The following is a 17,671-nucleotide window of genomic DNA, read 5'->3' as shown; positions in this document are numbered from 1 at the left end:
AGTTCTCTGTTTATTACTTGTATAGGACTTTTATTAATATATGTATATAGTTACTTGTTTGATTTTGTCACCATTGATTATATATATATATAAGTTCTTTGAGGGCAGCTGTCCACTATATACCCAGTACCTTCCACAGTTCGTTCCTCACAGTAATGTTAAAGGAACATTCATTGAATGAATAAAGGAATTGTAAAGCTAGTCATGCCTGTATCTCCAAATATTTAAGTATCCATTGTACAGTCATATGTTGAATTTTTTGACTCTCCAACGTTCTTCGATGAACTACCACCAGATCACAAAGGAAAAATACATAAAATCATTTAATAAGAGTATTTGAAATGTCTATGCAAAAATTTACTACTATACATATAGGTAACAATTAGAGATAAATCAAGGAAAAAATATGAGGTTTTGAAGACATTAGTATTATATTAAGCGTTTTAAACATCACCTAAAGGGAGTTCGTACATGATTGAACAAAATAGAGTAGAATGAACAGTGGGGTATCAGTCAGTGAAAATGGACTCTTAACCCTAGCTCTGTCACTATCCATGTGTCCTTAAAACTAATTCTGTAGGCCTTGTTTTTTTTTTTTTTTTGAACTTCATGAGGGATGATATAAGAGTAATTTATATAATATCAAAGAAATGATTGATAAATACTTAAGGCATCGTTGCAATTAACAATCATGTAAATCGTATTAGGGGAAATCTGATCTTCCTTAAATATTTGTACCTACTTTTAATATGAATAGATAATTTACACAAGAGAAAATACTGATTTTTTTAAAACTCTGATTTAAACAGAATGTCAAAGTTGTTTAGGAACTCCTTTACCAATTATTAAATGACATCATAAATACTTGATATCTAAAATTTTAAACTCTACCTCAAAAAAGCCCTGCACTGGAAGACATGAAATTATGTTAAATATATTTTAGCAGCCAATTCATATGCATACAATTATAGTATTGTATTTCAAGAAAGTAGAAGACATTTTAAAGAATTAATTGAGCTAATTTATTTTTATTTTTATTTTATTTATTTTTCTTTCCACACTATTTTTTTAAAACATCTTTATTGGAGTATAATTGTTTTACAATGTTGTGTTAGTTTCTGCTGTATAACAAATTGAATCAGCTATATGTATACATATATCCCCATATCCCCTCCCTCTTGCGTCTCCCTCCTACCCTCCCTATCCCACCCCTCTATGTTGTCACAAAGCACTGAGCTGATCTCCCTGTGCTATGTGGATGCTTCCCACTAGCTATCTATTTTACATTTGGTAGTGTATATATGTCCATGTCACTCTCTCACTTCGTCCCAGCTTACCCTTCCCCCTCCCCGTGTCCTCAAGACCATTCTCTACATTTGTGTCTTTATTCCTGTCCTGCCCCTACGTTCATCAGAATCTTTTTTTTTTTTTAGATTCCATATATATGTGTTAGCATACGGTATCTGTTTTCTCTTTCTGACTTACTTCACTCTGTATGAAAGACTCTAGGTCCATCCACCTCACTACAAATAACTCAATTTTGTTTCCTTTTATGGCTGAGTAACATTCCATTGTATATATATTCCACCTCTTCTTTATCCATTCATCTGTCGATGGACACTTAGGTTGCTTCCATGTCCTGGCTATTGTAAATAGAGCTGCAATGAACATTGCGCTACATGTCTCTTTTTGAATTATGGTTTTCTCAGGGTATATGCCCAGTAGTGGGATTGCTGGGTCATATGGTACTTCTATTTTTAGTTTTTTAAGGAACCTCCATACTGTTCTCCATAGTGGCTGTATCAATTTACATTCCCACCAACATGCAAGAGGGTTCCCTTTTCTCCACACCCTCTCCAGCATTTATTACTTGTTGATTTTTTGATGATGACCATTCTGACCAGTGTGAGGTTCTACCTCATTGTGGTTTTGATTTGCCTTTCTCTAATGATTAGTGATGTTGAGCATCCTTTCATGTGTTTGTTGGCAATATGTATATCTTCTTTGGAGAAATGTCTATTTAGGGCTTCAGCCCATTTTTGGATTGGGTTGTTTGTTTTCTTGATATTGAGCTGCATGAGCTGCTTGTATATTTGGGAGATTAATCCTTTGTCAGTTGCCTCATTTGCAAATATTTTCTCCCATTCTGAAGGTTGTCTTTTCATCTTGTTTATGGTTTCCTTTGCTGTGCAAAAGCTTTTAAGTTTCATTAGGTCCCATTTGTTTATTTTTTTTTAGAAGACATTTTAAAGAATTAGTTGAATTAGTTTATTTTTAAATAAGAAAAATGTATGAATCATATCACAGACTGCCAGGAATATTTTATTCTTTTCTCCTAAACAAAAACAATATGTACACTTAAAATGAATTAAGTTCAAAATTATTGATGAAAGGTGTATTAGGTGGGCACGTAAAAATGTGCAAAGCTATCTCACTTTAAATTGTTGTAGCCTTTAACTACTAAGCATTTTACCAAATCACAATAACATTGATATTATTTACCTATGAATCTTAACTTTGTCATTACCACCTCACAGGAAATCTACCAACTCAGAGTTTGTCTATGAAAATGAAACCAATGTTTGACTTCTAATTTCAGACTGTAGGAGAAATGACATCATGTATTAAGTTGGATTTGGACTGTTTTCCCATTAAATCACAACTGTTACAGCATTTAGATTAAGAGCAATGATTTTGAGACTTTATTAATTACCTCACAAGCTAGAGTTATGGACTAGGTTATGCTGCAATAACAAATTAAGCTCTAAATCTCAGTGGTTTAGCACAACAATATTGGTCAGTGGGGTTTCTATCCCACATGGTCACTTGGGGCCTCAGGACACCTCAGAATCCTCCACTGGGAACATTGCTGGTTGACAAGACAGGTGAAGTGAAAGAGCTGGAGGACCACTCACTGACTATTAAGTATTGTGGCTCAGAATTGACCTAGATGTCATCTACTCATTGTACATTATTTGGAACTAGTCACGTTACCTCTGACTGCAAAAGGTCTGTGAGATGTGGAGGAGCACACAAATGTATGATGAGCAGTAAAAGGTTCTACCAGTCAAACCTGTGTCTGAGCACCAGCTATGCTAATTCTCAGCTATGCTAAACTTGAAATTACACAACCTCTTCAAGCTCCAACCTGTCGTTCATAACTAGAATATACATGTCTTGTTTTTAAAAGTTAAATGGGACTATATACAATGTGCTTATCTTTGTACTTAGTATCATGTTAGCATTTTGGGGCGATGTAATATATTTTTCCCCAAAACTTTAAAAAGTAGAAAAATAGATGGTAAGGAAGTAGAAGAAAGACATGGTTAAGAAAAAGAAGTCCTTTTTTGCTTCCAAAGTGTGATTCATGAGTCAATATGAGTTTTGAACAGTGTGAAAGCCTAGTAACTTTAATAAAGTAGCTTTAATTACATGTATACATATATTTAAAATGTGGGACCATGTCTTTTCTATGTTGTTTCCTCAGAAGCCAGCATAATACTTAACATAATTTTTCAGCAAATATTTATTGAATGTAAAGGTTTGAACCTTAAGACATGATTGAGAAATGTCAGTGATTATGTAAAGTAAGTATAATAGGCACAAATATACACATCTATAAAACCATATTAGAAAAATAAACACCTCTCTATAATGAAAGACACTTGGGTAAAGTTGAATGCTATATCTTAGCTGCCTAGAGAGAAATGAATATTAAAATTGCATTTGAAATAAATTTTAAAATAAATGCTAACCTCTATTTTAAAAAAAATACTGAAAGCCTTGTGTACTTGATGACAAATAAGAATATAACATTTTACCTTGTATTTCTTCTCATAACTCTAATCATTCTGATTTTGTCTGGAACAACAACAACAAAAAGAGGCAACAATAATCTCATTGAAATATTATCCAGTCAAAAGCCTTAAACTAAAAATAAATTTTGAGAAAGGAAAAAATTAAGGTCAATGGGTTATAGATTATTTGTATAAGTTCTTCTTTGCATATGAGATACACACTAACTTCTGAAGCTCATTTCTCACTAATATTAAGTCTGACTGGCAGAGATGGTTGTCTTTTGTGAATAAATGAAAACTCTTTAAATCCACCAGTAACATTAAATCATAGCCTGATTAAGACATATAGTTTAACCACTCTTAAACTTCTTCCATTAATTTTAAGCCCTGTGTCATTATCTGGTAAACCACATTGCAGAAATAAAAACAACAAAAAAAAGATTCTTTGAATGATGACTCAAAGTACAATTCTGATAGCTTTTCTCTAATCACTCACCATTATTGAAATGAAGTTGATTTAATTGAACCTGTAAAAGAGATTGCATTTTCTAATCATACCTCATCTGTAGATGCTTATTATTCAAAGGAAGCCTTATGTATTTTCAAGCACCCTTAATCAAAATAATGCATATAATCTTAGATATCTTTTCCCTTTGGTAGTTGTTCACAAGTGATTCTGGGCTTTCTATTATTTTTATGCCTTTATAGTCTATACACTGCATAGTCAATATTTTCTTTTTAGCATTGAGCAAAGTGAAATTTGAAAATAATTCATTAATACCTATACTGGTAATCACTTTACTAATATCTTCATATATTAGAGGTAAATATAAAAATTCTGTTTCAGAGTGAAATAATGTGTAGGCACAGAAATTCACAGAAAAACATCAATAATAATTCTGAACTGTATTCATTCTTGAGCAACAAAAAATAATAAAATTATGGAATAATTTTTCCTGATCAACTCCTTATATATGAAGTCTTTTTATAGAGAGTAAAACTGTACAAAGAACACAATAAACAATATACTTTAAAAGTATGGTGAGGGTACAGAAGAATATATATGTATATATTGCACTATTTTTACATGTGTGTATCTATATAAGTATATTTACACATGTACATATATTGATACATACAGATGTGTATACTAGAGGCTACTTACTCATCCCATAGAAATATTTGTGGTGACCAGAGCCTCCCATCAAGCCTCTTAGATAGCCTCAACCACCAGAGGGCAGACAGCAGAAGCAAGAAAAACTACAATCCTGCAGCCTGTGGACCAAAAACCACAGTTACAGAAAGATAGACAAGATGAAAAGGCAGAGGGCTATGTACCAGATGAAGGAACAAGAAAAAACCCCAGAAAAACAACTAAATGAAGTGGAGATAGGCAACCTTCCAGAAAAAGAATTCAGAATAATGATAGTGAAGATGATCCAGGACCTCGGAATAAGAATGGAGGCAAAGATTGAGAAGATGCAAGAAATGATTAACAAAGACCTAGAAGAATTAAAGAACAAACAAACAGAGATGGCCAATACAATAACTGAAATGAAAACTACACTAGAAGGAATCAATAGCAGAATAACTGAGTCAGAAGAACGGATAAGTGACCTGGAAGACAGAATGGTGGAATTCACTGCTGCGGAACAGACTAAAGAAAAAAGAATGAAAAGAAATGAAGACAGCCTAAGAGACCTCTGGGACAACATTAAATGCAACAACATTCGCATTATAGGGGTCCCAGAAGGAGAGGAGAGAGAGAAAGGACCAGAGAAAATATTTGAAGAGATTATAGTCGAAAACTTCCCTAACATGGGAAAGGAAATAGCCACCCAAGTCCAGGAAGCGCAGAGAGTCCCATACAGAATAAACCCAAGGAGAAACACGCCGAGACACATAGTAATCAAAGTGGCAAAAATTAAAGACAAAGAAAAATTATTGAAAGCAGCAAGGGAAAAACGACAAATAACATACAAGGGAACTCCCATAAGGTTAACAGCTGATTTCTCAGCAGAAACTCTGCAAGCCAGAAGGGAGTGGCATGATATACTTAAAGTGATGAAAGGGAAGAACCTACAACCAAGATTACTCTACCCGGCAAGGATCTCATTTAGATTTGATGGAGAAATCAAAAGCTTTACAGACAAGCAAAAGCTAAGAGAATTCAGCACCACCAAACCAGCTCTACAACAAATGCTAAAGGAACTTCTCTAAGTGGGAAACACAAGAGAAGAAAAGGACCTACAAAAACAAACCCAAAACAATTAAGAAAATGGTCATAGGAACATACATATCGATAATTACCTTAAACGTGAATGGATTAAATGCCCCAACCAAAAGACATAGACTGGCTGAATGGATACAAAAACAAGACCCATATATATGCTGTCTACAAGAGACCCACTTTAGACCTAGGGACACATACAGACTGAAAGTGAGGGGATGGAAAAAGATATTCCATGCAAATGGAAATCAAAAGAAAGCTGGAGTAGCTATACTCATATCAGATAAAATAGACTTTAAAATAAAGAATGTTACAAGAGACAAGGAAGGACACTACATAATGATCCAGGGATCAATCCAAGAAGAAGATATAACAATTATAAATATATATGCACCCAACATAGGAGCACCTCAATACATAAGGCAACTGCTAACAGCTATAAAAGAGGAAATCGACAGTAACACAATAATAGTGGGGGACTTTAACACTTCACTTACACCAATGGACAGATCATCCAAAATGAAAATAAATAAGGAAATAGAAGCTTTAAATGACACAATAGACCAGATAGATTTAATTGATATATATAGGACATTCCATCCAAAAACAGCAGATTACACGTTCTTCTCAAGTGCGCACGGAACATTCTCCAGGATAGATCACATCTTGGGTCACAAATCAAGCCTTGGTAAATTTAAGAAAATTGAAATCATATCAAGCATCTTTTCTGACCACAACGCTATGAGATTAGAAATGAATTACAGGGAAAAAAACGTAAAAAAGACAAACACATGGAGGCTAAACAATACGTTACTAAATAACCAAGAGATCACTGAAGAAATCAAAGAGGAAATAAAAAAATACCTAGAGACAAATGACAATGAAAACACGACGACCCAAAACCTATGGGATGCAGCAAAAGCGGTTCTAAGAGGGAAGTTTATAGCTATACAAGCCTACCTAAAGAAACAAGAAAAATCTCAAGTAAACAATCTAACCTTACACCTAAAGAAACTAGAGAAAGAAGAACAAACAAAACCCAAAGTTAGCAGAAGGAAAGAAATCATAAAGATCAGAGCAGAAATAAATGAAATAGAAACAAAGAAAACAATAGCAAAGATCAATAAAACTAAAAGTTGGTTCTTTGAGAAGATAAACAAAATTGATAAGCCATTAGCCAGACTCATCAAGAAAAAGAGGGAGAGGACTCAAATCAATAAAATCAGAAATGAAAAAGGAGAAGTTACAACAGACACCGCAGAAATACAAAGCATCCTAAGAGACTACTACAAGGAACTTTATGCCAATAAAATGGACAACCTGGAAGAAATGGACAAATTCTTAGAAAGGTATAACCTTCCAAGACTGAACCAGGAAGAAATAGAAAATATGAACAGACCAATCACAAGTAATGAAATTGAAACTGTGATTAAAAATCTTCCAACAAACAAAAGTCCAGGACCAGATGGCTTCACAGGTGAATTCTATCAAACATTTAGAGAAGAGCTAACACCCATCCTTCTCAAACTCTTCCAAAAAATTGCAGAGGAAGGAACACTCCCAAACTCATTCTATGAGGCCACCATCACCCTGATACCAAAACCAGACAAAGACACTACAAAAAAAGAAAATTATAGACCAATATCACTGATGAATATAGATGCAAAAATCCTCAACAAAATACTAGCAAACAGAATCCAACAACACATTAAAAGGATCATACACCACGATCAAGTGGGATTTATCCCAGGGATGCAAGGATTCTTCAATATACGCAAATCAATCAATGTGATACACCATATTAACAAATTGAAGAATAAAAACCATATGATCATCTCAATAGATGCAGAAAAAGCTTTTGACAAAATTCAACACCCATTTATGATAAAAACTCTCCAGAAAGTGGGCATAGAGGGAACGTACCTCAACATAATAAAGGCCATATATGACAAACCCACAGCAAACATCATTCTCAATGGTGAAAAACTGAAAGCATTTCCTCTAAGATCAGGAACGAGACAAGGATGTCCACTCTCACCACTATTATTCAACATAGTTCTGGAAGTCCTAGCCATGGCAATCAGAGAAGAAAAAGAAATAAAAGGAATACAAATTGGAAAAGAAGAAGTAAAACTGTCACTGTTTGCAGATGACATGATACTATACATAGAGAATCCTAAAACTGCCACCAGAAAACTGCTAGAGCTAATTAATGACTATGGTAAAGTTGCAGGATACAAAATTAATGCACAGAATTCTCTTGCATTCCTATACACTAATGATGAAAAATCTGAAAGAGAAATTATGGAAACACTTCCATTTACCATTGCAACAAAAAGAATAAAATACCTAGGAGTAAACCTACCTAGGGAGACAAAAGACCTGTATGCAGAAAACTATAAGACACTGATGAAAGAAATTAAAGATGATACCAACAGATGGAGAGATATACCATGTTCTTGGATTGGAAGAATCAACATTGTGAAAATGAGTATACTACCCAAAGCAATCTACAGATTCAATGCAATCCCTATCAAATTACCAATGGCATTTTTTACAGAGCTAGAACAAATCATCTTAAAATTTGTATGGAGACACAAAAGACCCCGAATAGCCAAAGCAGTCTTGAGGCAAAAAAATGGAGCTGGAGGAATCAGACTCCCTGACTTCAGACTATACTACAAAGCTACAGTAATCAAGACAATATGGTACTGGCACAAAAACAGAAACATAGATCAATGGAACAAGATAGAAAGCCCAGAGATTAACCCACGCACCTATGGTCAACTAATCTATGACAAAGTAGGCAAAGATATACAATGGAGAAAAGACAGTCTCTTCAATAAGTGGTGCTGGGAAAACTGGACAGCTACATGTAAAAGAATGAAATTAGAATACTCCCTAACACCATACACAAAAATAAACTCAAAATGGATTAGAGACCTAAATATAAGACTGGACACTATAAAACTCTTAGAGGAAAACATAGGAAGAACACTCTTTGACGTAAATCACAGCAAGATCTTTTTTGATCCACCTCCTAGAGTAATGGAAATAAAAACAAAAATAAACAAGTGGGACCTAATGAAACTTCAAAGCTTTTGCACAGCAAAGGAAACCATAAACAAGACGAAAAGACAACCCTCAGAATGGGAGAAAATATTTGCAAATGAATCAACGGACAAAGGATTAATCTCCAAAATATATAAACAGCTCATTCAGCTCAATATCAAAGAAACAAACACCCCAATCCAAAAATGGGCAGAAGACCTAAATAGACATTTCTCCAAAGAAGACATACAGACGGCCACGAAGCACATGAAAAGATGCTCAACATCACTAATTATTAGAGAAATGCAAATCAAAACTACAATGAGGTATCACCTCACTCCTGTTAGAATGGGCATCATCAGAAAATCTACAAACAACAAATGCTGGAGAGGGTGTGGAGAAAAGGGAACCCTCTTGCACTGTTGGTGGGAATGTAAATTGATACAGCCACTATGGAGAACAATATGGAGGTTCCTTAAAAAACTAAAAATAGAAGTACCATATGACCCAGCAATCCCACTACTGGGCATATACCCAGAGAAAACCGTAATTCAAAAAGACACATGCACCCGAATGTTCATTGCAGCACTATTTACAATAGCCAGGTCATGGAAGCAACCTAAGTGCCCATCAGCAGACGAATGGATAAAGAAGAGGTGGTACATATATACAATGGAATATTACTCAGCCATAAAAAGGAATGAAATTGAGTCATTTGTTGAGACATGGATGGATCTAGAGACTGTCATACAGAGTGAAGTAAGTCAGAAAGTGAAAAACAAATATCGTATATTAATGCATGTATGTGGAACCTAGAAAAATGGTACAGATGAGCCAGTTTGCAGGGCAGAAGTTGAGACACAGATGTAGAGAATGGACATATGGACACCAAGGGGGGAAAACTGCGGTGAGGTGGGGATGGTGGTGTGCTGAATTGGGCGATTGGGATTGACATGTATACACTGATGTGTATAAAATTGATGCCTAATAAGAACCTGCAGTATAAAAAAACAAACAAACAAAACAACTAATACTAAACTTTCATTGGGTTATTTGTATGGAAATATGTTAATATAAATGTTTCAGACATTACATGAAATTTCTAAAAATCTTGTATTTGTATTTGTATGGAAATATGTATGGAAATATGTTAATATAAATGTTTCAGACATTACATGAAATTTCTAAAAATCTTGTATTTGTATTTGTATGGAAATATGTATGGAAATATGTTAATATAAATGTTTCAGACATTACATGAAATTTCTAAAAATCTTATATTTGTATTTGTATGGAAATATGTTAATATAAATGTTTCAGACATTACATGAAATTTCTAAAAATCTTATATGTTCTGGTATAATGTTATAAGTAATAATCCTAGTTATTACTTTAAAATGTATATCTCAGAAATAACTAATTTTCTTGTCAACTGCATTATTATGAACTTTCATCAAATCTTTAACCGTGGTCATTTTAAAGTCTTTTGTCATTTACAGACAGTTCTGGGTGTACTCTGATGATTTTGCAAATATGTTCCTATAAGAGGGTTTCATCTTCAAGAAATTCATGGAAAAGACTCTGAGAAGTACAGGTTTCTGGTAACTGACTGTACTGCTGAACTGAATGAATAAGCATTTTCAGAACTCTAATGAAAAACTGATGAACTCATAAAAGTGCTAACAAAAGATCAAGATGAAAAAAAAAAAATTAATTACATGGGACTGAGTGAACTGATGAGGATGAGTATAATTTTTGTGACTTTCTGTCTGAATTTAAAAAAAAAAAAAAAAATCCCACAAGGACTCAGAGGCAAAGAATATACAAATCAATTTTCACTGCAAAGTAAAGGAGCTGTTACAGTGGAGGATTACTGGACTGAATGTCAATATTATGACATAGTATGAGTGTGTTTCATGTTTGGTAATTGCAATCATTGTTGCTTTTGTTGTGGTCATCCATGTACAATGCTTGGTGTCAGTCTATCTATCCCTTGTAAAAATAAAATACAGTGTGTGTGTGTGAAAAAAAAAAAAAAAAGAATCTACATAAAAAATCAGAACTAAAAATAAATAAATAAATAAATAAATAAATAAATAAATAAATAAATAAAAAAAGAAAGAAATATTTGTGGAGAACATATTTGGGTATACTTGTGTTAGGGACTTCATTATCTTAGAAATAAGCAGATTTAATGTCAATATTAATTCATAATCACCAACGTCTATCTGTCTTCTCCTGTCCAACATCATACTATCCTCTTCTCCAAAATGATTATCTAAATACTAAATACTACAACTTGACCATCCTACTTCATTCCCCTTACTTTTACCTACTTCAAAATAAAAGTATTCAGAGGGAAATATCTCACCTAGTCATGGTATATTTACCATGCATTCATACTTTCCAACTTCCCTGTTATTTCAGTGTAAACAAAGGGTATCATTCTGAAAATATATTTTCTATCTACTTCCTAGATTCCTTCCCCTCCTGCTTTACTAGTGATCTCTTTGAATCTTCAAAATTTCTTCCTACTGAATCTTTTCTATCACTTCTGGAACATGTTCAAGTCTCTCCCAACTACAAACAAACAAACAAAAAACCCCAGAAAAATAAGCAATAATTCATTAGTCCCTTCCCTGTCCCCTCGTGGGCCAAATTTCTTGAAAGAGCTGTTATACTCACAGCCTTGATTTCCTCACTTCACACTTATTCCTTTCCTCACTGCATCAGATTTTCAACCTTACTATTGACACCATTTTTGTCAAGGTCACTATTGCCTCTGTTTTGATAAATCCAATGGCCCTTTATGAAGCTTTTGGTGCAATATACCTTCTTGAAGCCAGTTTTCCTTGACTTCTGCAACTGCCATCTCTGGACTTACCTTCTACCTCTTAGCTGCTCTTCTTCATTTCCTTTTGCTGAGGTCTTTTTTTCCCATCCATCAAATGCTAATACTTCTCCAGACAAATTCACTAGGTAATTTCACTGCCATGGTTTCAAATATCAAAGAGAATAACTGCTAAGTCTATTATCTCCAGCTCAAAGTTCTTTCTTGAGGTTCAGATAAGTATATACAACAGCCCAGCGGACATATCCACTGCAGACTTCACAGGCACATCAAACATTCTGTCAAGAACTAAACTTATCATTTTACTCTTTGTATAACTTTTTTCTTAAAAATGAAAATATCCAATTGCTAAGTTTCTCCGTTTACCTAACTAGGATACCTTGTAATGACTGTACCTCCAGCTCTGGAGTATTTTAAAAATACCATTTATGGATATGGTTTATTGTATGTAAGGAGCATAAAATACAAGCTATTGGTGTTAGCCCAACTACACACACACACACACACCATAATATATTTACTTCTGTAAACCCTTACATTGATGGTACAATAATCACTATCTGAAAAACATTCTGAAGTTGAACTATATTCATGGGTAATATATTCTGAAGAAAATTATATATATTATATATATCCTGACTGTCAATTCTGTACAGTATTAAATTAGTGTATAAAAGCTCCAGATAAGCCATTTTAAAAGCAGCGCAGCTGTTACCTTGGAAAAAAATCTATTTTGGCTCTTGTTCTCTAACTCCAGTCATATATTTCTTCTCCTCCAAAGATTTTTTTTTTTTTTTATTCTCTGGGTATAAAAGGTAGGAGAAAGCTGAAAAAATAGTGATTCTGTTTTAGAGAGCCATAAGCCTACTGTCTATTTTTGGTTCTGGTCCTAAATAGCCTTAGGGGAAATGCACTAAGGAAGAACTATAAACAATTTTAGTCAGAGTTTTTTAATCAATACACACCAAATCTGTTTCTCCTATTTTTTCTTATCTCAGTTCATGCTACCACCATCCACCCAGTTATTAGAAGCAAAAACCTGGAAATTTTTACTCTACGTTGTCCATCATTCTTACAATAGGACAGAGATGTTAACCTGTTTTGTTTATTGTTCTGTCCCCAGCAACTCGAACAGTGGATGGAATAAGCAGATAAGAAATAAATATTTTTAAATAAATCCAATTACTTAATATTTCTTGAATCTGGCCATTTCTCTTAATTTCTTCTGCCATTACTCTAATTTAAGCCACCACCATTATTCATCTGGACCATAGGCTCTACTTTCTAACCGGTCTCCCTGGACTCATTCTCATCACTTTCTAATCCATTCTTTATATTACAGTAGGATGACCTTTCAAAATGCAAGTCTAATATTATTTCTTCATTCTTTAAAACTTGTCAGGACTTCCTTTTGTTTCTAGGATAATGTCTATACCTATTAACGTGTCTTCAAATGTCTTCTTACTTCTTTAGCATTATCTCTTGAACTCTGTTTTATGTCTTTAGACGTATTGAACTCCTTTTGCTTTCTTAATGGGCTAACTCTCTCACCTCTGGGATTTACCCATAGCCTTTCCCTTGCCTTGAATACTTTTTTCCCCACTTTTTCACTTCAGGACCTCATTTCATGGCTCCATTTGACACCACTGTTTTCCAGAAGGCTTTTCCTAAAACCTAGGATAGGCACCTGTGCTATATTTTCCCTTAGGCCTACACTTTTTTTCTATCAGAGCAATCATCACATTTATTACAATTTTTAATTCACTGTATATCTTATAAACTTAATGGTGAGCTTCATGTGGGCAAGCTCAAGGTCTGCTTTGTCCATTGTATATCCCCTGAACTTTATATTTCAGGGAAGAATCTGCCACTAGGAAAGATTAAATAGCATTTGAATAAATAAATAATTTTATTTCATCCCCATAATACCCCAATAAATGCAAGTATTTCTCCCTAGTTTACATATAAACTAAGACTCAGAGAAGTCACAAAAATTTCAAAGATTTGCCAATTACTTGTTATGTGATGTCCAAGTCAGTTTAGTGTTCTGGATACTTAGTTTCATCATCTATGCACTAGAGATAAATAAACCCTACCTTGAGATGGATGACAGAATTTGAGATGAAAAAGGTAAATGTCTAGAACAATGATAAGCAAACCATGGCCCACAGGTAAATCCAACCTACTACCTGTTTTTATGTGAACCATGAGCAAAGAATGGTTTTTAAAATTTTAAATAGCTTAAAAATTTTTAAAGAACAATATTTCATAATACATAAAAATCATACAATATTTAAATGTCACTCTTCATAAATAAAGTTTCATTGGAACACAGCCACATCTATTCACCTACATGTTGTACTTTGCTTTTGTGTCAACAGAGTTTGGTAGTTACAACAGATCTATGTGGCTCACAAAGCCAAAGTATTTATTCTCTGACTCTGCTGTAGAAAAATGCCTGTAGGAACTCAATTATGTACCTATATTTTTTAGTATTGTTTTTCATAATAAAAATAATCACAAGTGACTTCCTAGACTAAGTGACTTATAGCTCATCTACCAACAAAAATTCTGGCTAATAAAAAACTATAGTGATAAGTTTCTTTTTTGTTATTCCAAGTAAATGCATTATATCCAGAGAGTCAATTAATCAAACATTTTTGCTTTCAGTGAGTTAAGCCACTTACAATATAAATAAAGAGAACTACATATGATCCTTATGAGTACTAGGGAGGCAGAACTAAATTTTTTACCTCACTTTCTACCTTTGTACAATAAATATTTATCAAAGATATTCCTCTAAGATCAGGATCCTAAAGAAAGGTAGCTAAACATTGAAAGGTTAACTTGAGCATCCAAGATTTGTGAAGAAGCCCGGACTAGGCTCAAACAGGTATTGAAGCCCTCTTCCTCTGATAGTGAGCAGTCTCTCAGACACTAAGAGATTCCAGCTTAGGAGCTTGAAATAATAACCTCTTCTCATGAGGTATCAGTGTATTCTAAAACTTAGCTTGGCCAACCATGGTAATTTTTAAATGTTTAATTATTTGGGATTCTGGGACAAAATCTGACCATTTGGAACACAGATCCTTTGGGAAATATGGAGTATAGGGTGTTGGGCACACTGACAAAACAAATATAATTTGGGCAGACAAAAGAAGCCCCCAAGAACCAGAGATTCTACATTCCCGCCTTGTTACACAGTGCATCACTTTCCACTCACTCATTGTTTCTTCTTCATGCTGCCTCATGACCTATTTTGTCATCCATCCTCATCAGTCTTTCTGTAAACTTTGAGTCCAAAATCTATTCAAAATGAAAGGTTAGAGTGCGGCGTGAACATGGGGAAACAAAAGAAAACACGGAAGTATGCGACCATGAAGCGAATGCTTAGTCTCAGAGATCAGAGGCTTAAAGAAAAGGATAGATTAAAACTGAAGAAGAAAGAAAAGAAAGATCCCAGTGCACTCAAGGAAAGAGAAATCCCCCAGCACCCTTCTTGCTTATTCTTCCAATATAACACACAGCTGGGCCCACCTTACCACATCCTGGTCGATACCAACTTTATCAACTTTTCCATTAAAGCCAAACTGGACTTAGTGCAGTCAATGATGGACTGTCTGTATGCCAAGTGTATCCCTTGTATAACTGACTGCGTAATGGCTGAAATTGAGAAATTGGGGCAGAAGTATCGAGTGGCTCTAAGGGTTGCCAAAGATCCAATATTTGAACGATTACCATGCACACACAAAGGAACCTATGCAGATGACGGCTTAGTGCAAAGAGTAACTCATCACAAGTGTTACATTGTGGCTACAGTTGACCGGGACCTTAAGCGAAGAATCCGGAAGATCCCTGGAGTTCCCATCATGTACATTTCTAACCATAGGTACAACATTGAACGGATGCCAGATGATTATGGAGCCCCTCGGTTCTAATTCTTAAAAGACAAATTTCCTCTGCCTTCCTTCGACCAACTTTCTCTTTTGCCAGTTCATTAAACATGCTATAGCATGAATTATTATTCCACTCACCCATTTGCTCTGTAATGAGCTGAGTATGGTTAAATACACTCACTTTTTAATGTTGTTTTGAAAATTATATTTTGTGTCATTTTAAAATTTGTTGCATCTTTTTATAAATCAGATAATTGCTCACATAATTTGATGGTCATTTTATATTGATTTACTCAACAAATATTTATTAAGGTGATACTAGGTATTTAATAAGATATGGTCTTATCCTAAAGATACTCATTTATGGTGGAAAAGAGAAACATGTAGATGAATAAATATGGTAAAATAATGATGCTAAGATAAAAGTATGAGGGAGTAGACATACAGGTGGAAAGAATGATTTCTTTCTACTTGGTTGGAATGGGGAGGGGAGAAAGACCAGAAGCAGTTATGTTTGAGTTAACCTTTAAAAAGAACTAGAAAGGGAAGGTGTTGTACCCACATCTGAGACTCCAGAGGTAGGAGGTGGGAGGGAGAGGGCTTTATATGACATGCTAAAGGGTTTGGACTTAATCCTAAGGTCAATGGGGAGTTATTAAAACTTTAATTAGGGTGTGGATAACATGATCAGATTAGACGTTTTACATGATCACAACATAGCTAAGAATGGACAAATAGATCATTGAAACAGACTAGAAAGTCCATAAATAGACCTATATATTTATGGCAATTTGGTATGTTATAAAGCTGGTATTTCAAATCTATATGAAAAGGAAATTACATTAAAAGCCAAATATTGTGGAGTCATTCCATTAGGGTTAGAATCCTAATTTCACCAGGTAATATCTGTATGAATTGGGCAAACCACGTAGCCATTTGATGCCTTCTTTGCTTCCCTTTTAAAATGTTTTGTTTAATCCTCAAAACAACCCCAATAAGATGGGGTTGAATTGAACAGTACCTGTTACAAGTAAGTGTTGTTCAATAAATATTAGTGATTATTGTATTATAATGACAAAAAAAATGAGAGGTTATTTATATGATTGCATTGAAAATGTCCCGTTACTTTCTTTGCCTATGTCCTTTCTTAAAGACATTATCCTAAAACCTTTCCTCCATCAATGTTTTCAGCTTACTGATTGGCCTTGTTTTGAGCTTAATGTTGAACTTGTTCATGAGGAGCAGAGTTTGGTAAGTTGATGAGATGATTTGGGCCTGGGTCAAGCAGACCCAGATTTGAACCTCAGTTTGACACTCAACTGGCTGCATGACCTTGGTCAAGCTACTTGGGCAACTGTCTTACATCTCAATCTCAAAGTCCTCATTTATAAAAAGTGGTAAATAATATCTAACTTAAAGCACTATTGTGAGCATTCAAATAATATAACATAGAAAATATCTAGCATAGTCCCTGGCTCAGAGTAGACAATCAATCAGTATTAGTTTCTTTCCTTTCTCCCCTTTGTCTTCACTTTTAGTTGCCTTAGGATGGGAAAGGCACCAAAATACATTCAGGAAAATCCTTCTTTATGAGAAAATAGAATATTGGGTCACCTGTAAAAGGAACTCTGCCCAAAAATCCCTTCAAAATATGTCGTACCAGAGTATAATGCCTTGTATCTAAATTAGAAGTTTACTACTTTGATTAAGGAAATTCTAACTAGATATATAATGAAGTAGAAAATGTACTAGATGGGAGTTGGGAGAAGACCTGGTCTCGAGTTTGGGCTCTGCTGTTTATTTTCTGTGTCATTTACGTTCAATGGACCTCATTTTCCTCTTCTGC

At 34.3% G+C, this 17,671-nt stretch overlaps 1 protein-coding gene and 1 pseudogene across 15 annotated transcripts in view; one reads left to right on the top strand and one right to left on the bottom strand.

The window, feature by feature from the left end:
- NAALADL2 (N-acetylated alpha-linked acidic dipeptidase like 2) overlaps positions 1–17,671 on the bottom strand; it is a 1,511,782-nt gene that overhangs the window by 125,978 nt on the left and 1,368,133 nt on the right. The window lies entirely within an intron of this gene.
- Positions 15,263–16,027, top strand: LOC137766835 (rRNA-processing protein FCF1 homolog pseudogene; annotated as a pseudogene).

This window comes from Eschrichtius robustus, chromosome 6 (assembly GCF_028021215.1).
Source record: "Eschrichtius robustus isolate mEscRob2 chromosome 6, mEscRob2.pri, whole genome shotgun sequence".
Taxonomy (NCBI): domain Eukaryota; kingdom Metazoa; phylum Chordata; class Mammalia; order Artiodactyla; family Eschrichtiidae; genus Eschrichtius; species Eschrichtius robustus.
The sequence above is the reverse complement of the archived record's forward strand: the minus strand, read 5'-3'. Positions and strand labels throughout refer to the sequence as shown.